This window comes from Varroa destructor, unplaced genomic scaffold (genome assembly GCF_002443255.2).
Source record: "Varroa destructor unplaced genomic scaffold, Vdes_3.0 BEIS01000007.1, whole genome shotgun sequence".
NCBI lineage: Eukaryota > Metazoa > Arthropoda > Arachnida > Mesostigmata > Varroidae > Varroa > Varroa destructor.
The window spans coordinates 33,915,408-33,929,975 of NW_019211460.1; the positions used below are offsets into that span (position 1 = coordinate 33,915,408).

General features: G+C 40.3%; 1 long non-coding RNA gene across 1 annotated transcript; it reads right to left on the reverse strand.

Moving 5' to 3' along the window:
• Positions 1-247: 247 nt before the first annotated feature.
• Positions 248-14,360, reverse strand: LOC147754614 (uncharacterized). Its single transcript, XR_015317554.1, has 3 exons — positions 14,125-14,360; positions 13,608-13,868; positions 248-1,174 (listed from the first exon to the last, which is right to left on the reverse strand). It is a non-coding gene; the product is annotated as an uncharacterized LOC147754614 (long non-coding RNA).
• Between the last annotated feature and the right edge of the window lie 208 nt (positions 14,361-14,568).

The window sequence follows — 14,568 nt, forward strand, 5'->3', positions numbered from 1 at the left end:
GTGACGCTGCACACTAAAATAGTGTCAGCAGTGATAAAGTCGAATATGTTCCGCGCTTTCCGAAAGTAGTTGATGCAGGCAAACGTGTACAGCTTAGCAATAACCTTTAGGATGAATGCTGTAATAGACAGAAATTCGAGCTGGTTTGTATTGTTCCCCGCTAGGAGGATAGCGTCGAGGACGACCAAGAGGTCGTCCTCGACGCTATCCTCCTACTACTTTCCTTGAACCGCTTTACGGAATGCAACCGACGGAGCGGAATTGTATACGTAAGGGAGTCGAACCTCGAGGATATTCGACCGTATTACGTCCTGCGTAAAGGATTTCGGTGATATTGGTAAAATGGTGCAGTATATCTTATTCGTTCCCGAACTGTCCAAGACTGAGCACCGTAACGGTTGCCCCTTTACGTATACCTATATGGTTTAGGATATTCTGAAACGTCTCGAATGTGATGTATTTCTTTGACTTATTAACTTGTTGGGGAATCGTTAGGTGGTGACAAGCTTTGCAGAGATTTTTCCGCCATCGAGCATACTTCGTTTCGTAGATGCTCCTTGTAGCTGTTGTCGACAACAGTAAGAATGCAATATATATATGCAGTGATATCAGGATTATTAGCCAATGTGACTAGAACATAAAGTGGAAAGAAGTTCTCGAAAAAACCCTTTGTAGGGTATGATTTACCGACAAAATCCGTTTTATTTTTGTTTTCGAAGAACCTGAGTGAGATTAGCGCGATTGTCGACATCGTTGAAAAACAAAATGAGGACATTGACGACCTTTGATAGGGTTGTCGAATGTTGCGTACAACACGACGGGTATGTTTGCTTTATGTCATGTTAACAACGAACAGCGGTCGTAATGCACGCGTGTACCGATGAGCATATCCGCCCACTTTTGTTGGCAATGGCGCACTGAACAAGATCAATTACAATTAGTCCTATGAAGTCAATGTTCATACGTATCTTCGTGTCTGATAGAAAGCGCCATCGGCCGACGAACGTCGGGTACCGAGCCAGCCGGAACGCAACAACATCGTTGTAACATAATCAGGCAACGTGGGACCATTGCCGACCGAGCTCTCGAACGAAATCAAAGCTTGATGCACGCAGATAAAGAAGTATCTCAGCATACATAGGACGACCTGACTGCAAATTGTGTGACCCCTCACCTGAAAGACAAAACGGCAGATTCATTACATCAGCTAAGTTAACGGCTTACGGCTATATATGCACACATAGATATTTATAATAGGTTAATACAATTGTATAATAAGTAATACGTCGCTAATACGCAAAAGACGTATTCTTTGATCCTGAAACAATATTCCATACTTATGTTTAGCGATGATCGTTTAATGACAGCGAAGCCATTGTTCACGTGAAGGCAGGCAAAGGATTGGCTGCACTGAATGTTGTCAGTGAAGCAAGCATGTGAAATATGGGCGTCCTTTTTTGTTCCAATCATTGCCTCGACCCAAGATTGGATGAGGTCGATATTCAGTGCACTTCAATCAATGAAAGTTAAACTTAGCCGCGAACGTTGATGGCAGGATACTCAACAAACATATTATGATACGAAGCTTTTGTTCGCAACGGCTTACACTGAACAAGCCACAATATTACATTGACATCATCCTTTGTGTTTATGGGTTCAGGTGATTCCCGATGCAAAGAGGTCCACGCCTATTCCACTATAGTAACTCCGCTTCTCTACAACATTCGAACGCGTAGGAGGCCATCCGCCGGAGCTATTTGACGGGTGACCTGGTTAGGAACACACGCTCGCGTATTGTCTAATGATGATATGGCACACAGACATATCGTATCTGTAATATTCTTATTGGAGAATGAATGAGATATTGCGATGACCGTCAGCAGATTTCAATACAAAGGGTGGCTACTGCGTAGAAATAACGTTATGTCAATTTTCTCAGTCAAACAGTAATGTTTCATGCATAAAGAAATTTGCTAATGGAACATCCGCTGAGCTAAAATAGATTTAATAGAGCTTTTTCCAAGATTGTCGCTCTGAAACGTTAAGTCTATGTGTGTAGATAGCTACGGTGACCTGTGACCACTTTTCTGAGCCTATATTTTGCTCTGCACAAAGAGCTAGCCGAGTATTCTATTTACTCTAGCAGCGAATATAAGAAATAGGAAAAGTCCTCATGACGAGAACGGGAAGTGTTTCATTCGTCACTTAAGAGTTACACGTGACTGGCATCCGTTGCGTTTCATTTCTGATCAGCGTTAATGTAACTGGTTAAGTTACAACTTGAAACGTACTCCGAAATTCGTTAGACGTGTTCTGACGCAGTCGTCGCTCGTAGGGAATTCCAACTTTGGTTAATCGGGAAAGTTTCCCTATTGCTTTATTAACCCCAGTACAATCCAGAAGAAGAAGAAGAACAGACTTGTTTCAGAAACAAAATGCACCGATTAAAGCTTCATCTTGAATTCGCTCTGAATTCCCTTGTGCGCGCCATCGACGAACACGACCGCTAAATTCATGGTGATCTCATCCCTTATTGCCGGGACCTCCTCCGCTAGACAGTTTCCCGCAGATGGCGATACAGGTGAGTCGACCTGTAGCCTCTCTAGTGAATCGTTGCCACTAGCCCTAAAACGCGTTTCACTTGCTAATGAATACAGTCAATATTGATTCTATGAAGATCCACAATTGGGATTTATCTAGGTTACTTTTACCTACTTACACGATGTCTGTCTTCAGGGGAAATAAAGAGCCGTTACTGAACCCGGCAGCCCGAATGTCGTCGATAGCACAAATGGTTCTTCAATGTTGTGCATCACTGAAGCTTCGATTTTTCAAAACGTTCAGCCCTAACTTTTTGAAAAAGTGCCGCCAAATGATCGTTACTGGCGTACCGAAAAATTCATACATCGAAAGATTATATTATCTTCAACCTATCGCTCTCTTTTCAACATAGTCCGCTGTATTCGTACATTTTGTTGTTAGATTTTATGCAGTCAATAATTCAGTAGCCCGATTCGATGTTTTAACTTTATTTCTCTGAAAATTGAACGCAAGAACTCACGCATGTGTTAACCCATTACGATCGTATTCCTAGTCAGCTTCACGCGGTACTAAACTACGCGTCCGGCGTGCACCTCGTTCAACAAAAGCCTTCAGATCAACCGCCGAGACCCTTTGCCCGAAATGAGCATCGTGAAGTTCAGATGAAGTTATTATTTTTGGCAGGATTTCTCAAGACAGGGTTTCTTGGTAGACATTCGACACCTTGTCGTCTGGATTTAGTTCCGATGGGTTAATTTTCTTCTAAAACGAAAAATCCGTGGGCAGAAAAGATAAAGCTATACTGTCCAATACCATTTGTTCGGTGGCAATATACTGAGGTGAAGGTAACATTGTGTTGTTCGCAGCTTAAGAAACAACGTCATATTTCATCGTAACGAACTACCGAGGGCTTACCATATTTCAGCAAAGATGAGATTACTATCAAGTACAAATTTCAATTAAATATGTATTAAAATGAGGAATCAACGTGCTTACGTAAGTTCTTTCTTCTTCGCAATCTTTTCCTTCAGACAGTGGTAGACGTTGCTGCTTCTAAGAGACTATCTCACATGATTACGGATTCCCTCCTTGCTAAAAGTGTAGTCAGCTGTATACCATGGATTGGTAAGTTATGAGCTATTCTATAATAGTTGTAAAGCGTTTTTAGTCTTAGTCATTGATCATTTGAGTCTGACGAGTTTTTCTGACAATGTCTGAATGTTTCGTGTATGAAACGTAAGGTTTTTTTTCGAGCTTACATTTAATACACGAAATATCGGCAATCGTACGAAGCGCTGCGGGTAGACTCTGATCGTTCGGTTCCCGTCAGAACCCGAATAATGCATTCAACGATCAACAAATCTTTGCACTGGCCGCATTTACTAAAGGATAATTTAGCTATGTTACACTTAACCGCACAGTGTCCTGAAAGGACCTGTGTATAATAGAGATATCCATTTTGTCTGGACCCTTTACAAGCTCGTACAACGGACGATCATTTTATTGATCTCTGCTCAAGTACCTAATTCTATTCTGAATGCGACAGCATCGCCCGATCTTACTCCTAATGAACCTAACGGCACAAGGGCGCTGAAAAAAATTATAATCCTCAGGCGAAAAATGCCTCTTTACGACCAAATTTAAATTTAAGAAGCTTTTCAACTATCCGTTATCAATTGTACGTTTTTTTTTTACGATTCAAATTCAATATTGCGTTACGATGATGAAACCAATATAGAGCCGATGGCTTTTATGACATCGCCTAGCTACTTAAACGTTTTCGCCTTAAAGAGCCACTGGTACACTCAGATAGCTTAAGAATTTTGCCATATACACCTATTAATAGAACTGAAATATTAAAATTTTACTCGGCCGTTGTTTTCTTAACGCTTACAGAACTAAATTGATCCCGTTCATTCATTACTGGTGCTTTATTAACTTGAGTTGAAGCCTTTGGACAAACATATTGAAAAACAAAATAACTAAATGCATTGCTATCACAGGATGTCGATAGAAAAAATTGTTCAATATCCTGCCATTGAGCTAGGCAGAAAATAGGGTGCGCTTCACTGGCCGCCGGAACTAGTCCCAATGATGAGTATGAGGCGAAGTCGTAAATACACCTATAGAGGATCAGCAGGAGCATACGGACTGCAGCAGAAAATTGATTTTCCTGGCTTTTTCTGCGTTTATATAACATCGATAGTAACCATCTCACATGCGTTGGCCTCGTAAGTTGCGGACTTCTTCACTTAGTAACTGCTCGACAGTCTATTGCTGAATTTAATATTATAATAGCGCGTAACATCTACAAGTTCACGTCACTATCGTTTATTTTACGCGATGCATGAGCATCAGATAAACACGTCAATGTAGTTGTACCAATAGCGTCAAGTGGAATAAAAGCTCTTCTTTTGATTGAAAATTAAATAGATAGAACCGATGTGATTAAACCAATCGTTCCTGTTGAAGCCTCGTGATAAATGTTCTAGGCAGAGCCTGAATAAAGCAGGAAAACATGAGAAGGTTCCAGGAAGGCGGAAGGAGGTGCAGACACAATTGAATTTCCGCTTAATAAGTTATTTAGAGTGCTCCCTTTATTAAATGTTAATAGTTGCCATTTTCACATCAATATCTAAGGATAATCAATAACTGGTAATTGAAAAAAACGTAGATGCAAACTAGTATTTAGTAAATTGTCAGATTTATCAAGTGCCAATTATGAAGTCGGAGAGACTGGCATTAACGCTCGTCTCTGAGATCTTCCGCTATTTTTTTTTCGCCCTTGTCATCGTTGTACGGTACAGTGTACGATGGGAGCCTGTTTCAGACAAAAAAAAAAAAAGGTAAACAGAAAACGAAGTAGCAACTGAGATACAGAATTTTGTTAACGGACTCTCAGTTCAATAGGTCGTGTCAGCCCAATATGCACACACCCTTACTCGGCATAGACAGCACAGACTACCGAACGTCAACGTTCAATCAAATAGTCCCAACTTTTAAAGTCAATTGCGCAGCACCAGAACGAGATCTTTCCAAGCGCTTTTTTCACGTATGAAGGCGGATTTCTTTTGTTTCACGCTAGTATCCCACATGTCTGTCAGGACATTGGCAAACTGCTTACAGGCAATGTGATCCAGTTGCAGACATCAGTATTTTGTGGCACGGCCTACTGCAGCAATAACTACCACCGCTTTTTTTGGTGGGGGAGGGAGGGGAGGGGAGGGGGGCATACTTCTCCTGTGGTCTTTTTCTGTCTCAGTCACGGGCAGGTCCTGTTGTCACATATGAGTGATTTTCCATGGAGAACTGGGACACTTTACCTCCTGTTCTTCCCAAACCCTTAATTTTACTATTTCCTCAACGTTCTCTATGACGTTAAGGTCTGCCGAATTAGTAGACCACCGCTGCACCTAAGTGTTATTGGCAGTGAGTGGCCTAGGGAGCTCTGTGGATGAAGGCGTAGTTATCGTCAGGAAAACATTCCGCTAGCTGAAGCAGCATCCTGTTAACCTTTGTATATTCCAGCTGCCCAAATATCCCCTGTGCGAGACGGATCATCCAGTGCCTTTGCCAGAGTACATCATACTCACGATTTTTGGCATGACGCAGTTTTCGTAAACTGGGTCGTCAACGTGTCTGAAAGCATAATGGGCATTTTTTCTCAGAATCTCAAAATGAGATTCGTCTGAGAAGCGGATTTTTTGCCAGTTCTCAGTTTTTGACTTGGCTTACTCAATAAAGATGGGCTCGTTTTATTTGAGCGTACAGCTGAGGTTTGTCTGGCAGGTCTACTGCCTTTGAATACAGCATCTCAAGCTTGACGACGAAACGTCATTTTAGGCACAACGAGTCCATGGTATCTTAATCTAGTCGGGAAGACATTATACAAGATAAACCTATTTTTCAAAACTCGCAAATAATGACACAGATCTCCCCTTAGCAGAAGTATTGTTTTTTTTTTGTTTATTCTTGCTACCGATCTTCCGTGTCAACAACAAGAGGTTTTCCCTCAGCTTACATGCTGGGAATTATGGAACACTCGCGTTGTGTACATTTATATAGACGAAGCAATGTTTTCTGCTCATCAGTGACATCTGCTTTCCTTCCTATACAAAAAATGATCAGAAAAAGCTCAGGCTAATTAATCTCACTTAACTATCACCACCTTAACATAGCTATCTCGACATTGTTCCTGTGTGCTCAAATTTGTTTAGTACCGATGACTGCTAGGTTAGTAAAGAGCATGAAATGTAAATACTGAATCCGTTAAAATTCGATTATAGAGATCTATCATGCCGGCGATCGTTGTTATTTATCGAACTATCATTAGTATTAAAGTTGCGTTTTTGTTAATAATGGGTACACAAACATCTTAAATCTTGAATAGACATACTTCTCAGTCTTCCACTAACTCGGTCGTATTGTTGTCATAAAAATCCTCCAGTGGGCTTATCCATAACACAAGATATCGTGTATAAAGATTAGCAAACGTCACTGGATTATTTTATAGCTGTTTTCGTATAATCAAGAGTAAAATCATGTGTTTTTTTTCTCTGTCTAGCCCAGCGCCAAATGTACAGTTAACCAAAGCATGTGTTGGGTATCTGACCTTTCTTTTTCGTTCACTCCTATAAACTTAATATCATCATCTAGTACGTACGTGTTAATACTGCGTAGATCCCTTGATGCAATGCATCCGAATGACAGAACTGAAGAGTAGGTAACTTGGGCCTCTTGCTTGCATGTTACCACTGCTAATATTAGCTCGGCATTAGGAAACGAATTGAAACCTGCTTAAGGCCCAGACCCGAAACCAGAGGAAAAGCTTCTTCGTACGAATGGGTGAGTTAGAAGGCCCGCCGTTCCGATAGACACGTACGTAGCTTAGCTTGTCATGGGGTCATCTGGTCGGCAGCGCGTGCTGCCATTATTGGTCCACAGAAAGCGCGGTTTTCACTGCTGATTTCCTCTGCCGTGACCGCCGCGATAGTAACAAAGGTTTACCGTACTGTTGCTTCAGCTACCGACGTCGCTGACGCGTCCCATAAGAACTAGGCTCATTACGGTAATACGCCAGGCAGTTGAGAGTTTCTTTTATCTAAGACAAATAACCTTCTACTTTATACGTATAATTTCAGAAAAAGATAGACTGATTTATGATTCTACGAGGGACATGACGTGGGACATGAAATCGACGTCGCCCGTTGTGAGGAGCGTATATTTAAGCTAGGTTAGAAGTTCGCGAGTGACCTGTATATGGATGGCCCTGCTTAAAAAGCATGTTCTCAGACCTCAACCCTGAGGCAGTTTTTATATTGCTTTTATTCAGGAAACGCCTAAGGGAAAACCATTTCTGTGGCTTAAGCCACTATATACAAGTCTATGTACTCAAACGTTATGAACATTTATCTAGTGTTTTCAAGTAGCATATTTGATACTATTATATATTGTTAGAGTTTTTTTTTTTAGCAGTTTCCAATGTGCTCAGATGGGAAATTTACATTTACAAGCGCTTCAGTCGATCAGCAATTGTACTGCTTTATGATAGATCAGTATTAGCCGCTGTTTTACGGAGCGAATCCTTCGGAGACGGCTTTAATCTACCACTTATATAGCTAGCATAGATTTAATCATGGCCATACCTGATAATTCTGTGGCTTTAATCAATGCCCCCCGTTTAGCAGTAATAATGGTCGAGTGAGCTGCAAAAATAGTCACACTTTGCACTGGTTACCTTCTAAAGAAGTCCATTTTCGAATTCTATTGGTTCACTATTGAGCTTTGCCACCGACCCACTATACTACACTGGTACCAAATACGGTAGCATGTTCGTCCTGGTCCCACATATTATGCATTAGGGATTATGCAGTTACAATCGATATCTTTCTGGGTTAGAAAAAATTCAATCTGTATAAGTGTATTTCGTAAGTTTTCCCGATACGCTGGTTTAGATGCGCGGGTTCTATGAACGACAACCAATGCATTATTTTCTGCGAACCCAATTCAATGGCTTGCTTATCTTAATCTTATAATATTAGTCGATATAGTGCGGTTTCTCTAACCATTATTACCGCGTGTTTTTTTCCACAACTAACTTAAATAGCGAACGATTCCACTAACATTCTGCTAGCCTAGTTTTTTTTTCTCCATATATTTTCTAGCTAATTTTAATAACTCTCTTGCTTTCAAATACAATCACAAAAACTACAGAAGACGTCTGTGACTGATTGAAGTCAACTGTAGTGATCAGGACTGGAGTGATGAAGTCGACTATATATAACTTCTCCTATTTACACAAATATGCTGTGATTCTATATGCGAAGTAATTTTTTGTTGTCTGTTTTTTTCGGATTTTTTGGCTTCTTCAACTTCTATCACTCTCTACTTCTTCAGCTAATATCTTCATTTAGATTTTTGAACGCGTGCGCTCTGTTTCAGTATATTGTAGGCTTATGTTATAGACAGTGGTGCTCTTCTGGAATCTACAAGCATATATTCTTCATCTGGAATTGAAAACGCACGGACTACTAAGGTCTACATTATTATTATAGTTTAATTTAATAACAGGAAAGAGTTGCCTTATCGACTAGATAAGCGAGCCTACATATTGTAGAATGCCACCTTTTCTTTTTTCTCTAATCTGTCTAACAAAACATAGACCAGCTTAACTACTTTGCAGCAAATCATGACATTTATACCGTGATTACCTTTGAACACTTGACGCTGTACCCGACCATTCAGCTGTATTCCTTAATGTAATGACTATGTTTTTAATAATCATGTTGTTTTTCTATCAGCTGTATATGACTGATACCGCTTCATAAGTCGCTATTATATCTTCGAACATTTACCAGGACCGATGGGTACACGGCTGCTAATCGGATTCTCACAACGACCCTCAGCGTTGTAGAATCGTACGCTGCCTTCACTTCATCAACTCACTACCTGTTAAGTAGTCCTAACACGGTAACGATTTCAGTCTGCAAAAACGCTGAAAAACACCGGGACAAATAGACAGGAGACGCTTGTTCTCTTCTTGTCGCTCCAACGGGTAGCCCAGTTCAATTTCGAGCGGCATTTTTCAGTTCGAACGCACCAGTGTTTGACATACAAAAACACACATTTCACTCTGTTCGTGAAGAACAATCAACATCTGGGTGTACTTGAGTAGTAGCAATCATCGCACCCGAACTGGGCGAGTGTGCTTGTGCAGATTCGGTAACCCTTCGGCAGGTATTGCATGTGTCTTCTGTGACTGGCCTGGCGGACGCACTGGCGTTCGTCCCAACCCTAAAATAGACACAAGGCTTTACGTTGTTGTACGTGAAAAGACGTGATATAATGCGATGTAATTGTATGCGACGACTACGGGCTAGCTTGACGGGACGCTGGTAAGCAGGAGCTGATCACGGTAGCCGCTACTGTCACTCTTACGGTCATAAACGCTTTTCTGACAGCTCTCACATTAAGGGATCGTTCGTTTGTGCTTGCTTGGTCCATCTTCTGCTAGTAAGTTCAACCAATAGCGAGGAAGATTTAACCGAGCAGAAGTCATTCGGCAACGGTAGCGCCGATAGGAACATTCGCTGGAAGGAGCTCTAGACAGTTACCAACTATGTTGCCCCACGAAAAAGCTTCACTCTGACAACGATAGCTCTAGCACCATTGATTGCACAGCCAAAGTTATAAAGGGCAGAATTTGATACGTTTTGCGCGGCGCTTCGCTCTAGTGTGGTTGCTGGGTTTATGACGATCGTCTTTCGGCTAGCGGCTGTTACCCTGCAAAGAAAGCCACTGAGATCCTGGGCCGTCTGAACCACCACCGGACATTCACGACTAATCGCGAAACACCTAAATGATTCAGGGAAAACAATGTCCTAGTTGCATGAGCTATCAAACTCGGAAAATTTAAAATTAGAGCATACACAAATTATATGTATCCCATATCCCAGTCCGATTTTACAATAAGACTACACCACATACATGTGAACCGCAACGAGTAAAACATAACGCCCACTAAACTGACCGTCTGCTTAAAGGCTCACAAATGTTCTTGTTATTTTCCGATGCTCATATCAATAAAGGAAAACGTACACTATCCCACGTAGATATCTAGAAAGGCGCACAGTCAATAGAAATAGATATTTATCAATTTAGAGGCTTCCATTGCGAAATTTTCGATGACAGTAATACTCGATATGACCGTATCAGCAGCAAATCGTTTTACTAGTTTCAGCATTAAAGCGTTTTGATACGTGCGATAAATTCTACAGCCAAAATTTGCACTCGCTCGGTGTTACATCCACGAGGAAACCTAAGCAATACTGAGATAAGACGACGCAGATTTTTCAACATTTTGTATTGAAATTAAAAAAAAATTTGACTAAGAAATTGAGGGTGTCAAGCCTTTCTTCGGGGGATTTCACACCCTCTAAACTGGAGGTAAAACCTGCAAGCAGAGTGGTTTCAACCCCTTTGAGGGGTGTTTAACTTGCTTACGAGCTATATCGGCTCATGATAAATTGTATAGTTGTTTTAGTTACTCTCAATGTATACAGCTGCCTCTGATTACATTGTGTGTAGTCAAGCTAACAAGAGTCAGCAGTGTGACGTGGGAATATAGCGGAATTAGCTAACAGATCTATATTTCAAGTATACTCTTCGACGAAACGCCTTCCACACGCCTCCGTTCGTGTCCGCTTAGCTAGATTACGTCACTATAAGACAGAATTGTTTAAACAATTTACAAAACTAAATGTTCAATACGTTTCCAAAGTTATTAAGAACTGAAAAAACATTATTACGAATTGAAAGATTTTTATAAGCACTTCGCGGGTCCGCTGATCGGGCCATTTGGCTTACGTTAGACCAGGTGAGATATACCGATGTTACTTGCGACAATTTCGATTTAATCAGCAGTTGAATTATTTCGAATTTCTAAAGTGCCGTTCACGGCAGTGAATTATAAGGCCCTAGGTTGGGATTGTTGCACGCTAGCTCCTTCCTTGGCATTATCGTACGCAAAATGTAATCTTCACATCATTGAAGCTCGATTATGCAACAAAAAGAAAAATATTAGTTTTTGACTAACCTTGTTCGTTGTTATATTTGAAATAGTTCCTCACGACTGGACTATTGATAGCATCGTCTACGGCAAATCGAATCATAATAAGTATATATCAGTCTGAATGGAAAGTAGCGGCGTCTCATAATAGCTCATTCCACAAAACGCCATATTTCATTAGAAATAATTAAATTTTTTCTTTCTTTACTATCGGTCTCGTTTGTTGACACAATCATAACTTTGAATGTTTAGACCTGGTAACTGAGAAACCCGTCAAGCCAAATTCTGAGACCCTTTTCACTGTCTACGCGTTTCATTTGCCAACAGTCAGCGCGAAGACTATGAAATATGCTGCGATCGAAGCAAACATCCGCTCAGATTCTAGCGGGGCGCCTTTACGAGAAGGACGACCTTCCGTTCTTTACCAGGTCCTTTCTCTTAAATAGAATAACTTACACCAGTTCTGCATATATTATTATCTACCATCTTGTTTGCCTTCTTAGCGTACAAAACCATTCCAGTCCCGCCATGGCCTTAATCAAATGGACTAACTCTAAACTAAGTCGTTGTTTTTGGAGTTATCGATTAATTTCTCTACTTCGTAACAACGTAAGAAATATAATCTTTAGTCACTTGTAAAAATTTTGGGCGAAATCGAAGGTCTTCTTTACTTTTGTAATCTGTTCGAACGGAGTGTTGTCAGACAATGAGAAACAGTACTTCTCTGTATGGTCCTTTGTAGGGCTTACGGGACACCTATGCTTTTTATTTTTGAGTGAATCTTATCGAATGAAGACGAATGATGATAGATCGAAGAAGATTCCAAATTTTCCCAACGACAGTTCTTTTCGTCCGTGAGAAGTACCCGGTTAGCGTTAGGCCCACGCCGAGTCGTCCAGAAGGTATAATTCTACGGTAGCTCTTTTTTGTAACAACTCAGAGGTGTACATATTATCCTTTAACTGCACTTGTCGTAAAAATACAGGGACATTATATAAAAATATGGCCTAGATTCGCCAAACAACGTAGCAGCTTACTACTGCAATATATTCGAAAATTAAAAAATGTGCCATTTCATATTTTTGAAATCCCAGTCATATATCTTCCATTAGAGGACTCAACCTAACACATACACGGTTGGTTATAAACTGTGGTGGTCTAAAGGTTAGAAATTGTTAATTAAAGTGTGCCAAAGATGCAACAGAAACAGTTCACTACGTAATACGCAACTTGATTTTACGCTTGAAAGATCCAGCTTGTATAATAAGCCGCAAACACTTTCGGCCGTTTATGGCGTATGTGGAATCTATATAGTACTTGAGGTAGAAACAAGGTAATTCAAAAAATGAAGGATATATAGAGAAAACGCGCTGTTCTTAAATGTCGATGTGAGGAATATAAGATAAAACTTCTATTAGTTCATTAACTTGGCCAATTTACAACTTGTATCTAGGCCGCCTTCTTCTTTGAAGAGTACTTTCAAGTAGGCTTTATCGATACCTGATGGTTAACAGGGACGAGATGCGTCCTGAAGATCCAAGATGCTATCATTACACTTAGCAAATAACTCTTGAGCGTGATATTTATATTATATTATTATCTCGGCAAATACAGTAGGAGTGGAAAATGCTTTCTGCTGTCAAGGACATCTAGCTCGGGAGCCTGAATTCGTTCAGCATGCAATATAACTATAGTAGACTATAGTTGACTATAGACGAAAAAAACGTATATAGAAGAAAATGTATATAAAAATCGTATATAGAAGTAAAGAAGTAGCGAGGTGATAAAAAGGAAACTAGCCATTTCATTGAAACTACTTCGTGGCCCCCTAAATACTTGTTTTGTCTCCAACTATACTTAGCAGTCGCAGATAAATAAAAGCGAACGATGTACGCAGAACTATACAATGCTATTTGGTGGATCCGATTGTCTGTATAAACGTTATCTATACACCTTAATATCAATATTAAATACAGCTATTAATGTTGCTTATAAATACCTGCTTCTTTGAAATTTTTTCAGAAAGCGGTATTTTCCAGTCGGAGCAAGCAATATGTCTGGTAGCCTCGTGTGCGTATCGATGTCCTCCATAAGTCACTCGAGCATTGCTAATTAATTCTGATGATTCTGCTTTGGTCGTATAGCATTCGTGAAGTCTTAAGATTCTACATGGACATAGAAAGCACTGGGTCCTCTTGTGAAACACATGCCGAAATCGATGTTTTTACAATAGTACTATCGTAGATACCTGTACATGATCCTTCCGCAACATCAAAAAACATATGTGTTTTTTTTTTACTATAAAAGCATCGTTAAGCGTTGATTCGTCGTATCTACATTTTGGTTATGGATACCATAACAAAAGGCTGAGTGTCCAGACACCTCACAGCCATATATATTACTCAAACCTGATCGCCACTGATAGTGGCAATGGCTAAGAAAGCTGCTAAAAGAATAAGTTACATTCATTACATATTCCATATTATACATCTATATTTTGAAAAAAAAATAGTTACCTGTTTGCCAGGTGCTGTGCTAGCTTGTAACGTTTTTATAACAAAAGACTAATTAAAAAAAAACTATGTGCGTTTCAATGACACACGGCCATGGGAATTCAGTGGATGGAGGAGGAATGACCGTGAAGGTGACACTTTCGCTAGCGCATATGAGTCACTACGTTTGCCCGAGCGTGTTTTTACAAACGTTAAGATGAGTCAGGGCAGAGTAATCGCCTTAACGGCATGTTAGATCAGAATCAACTATTAGGTAAAATCATCTGGTGACAAGCTGGCACTTCCATATCTACGTAAAATGTTACACCGAAAAATCAGCTGGATCAATTTATCTTAAGCTAAGTTTCTATTACCACTAGAAAAGGGGCGTATTTGCGAGATTGTGTTCTATTGTTTGATTACATTGGGCCAATTCAGAACGGTATAAGGAGTGGACTTTGATACGAT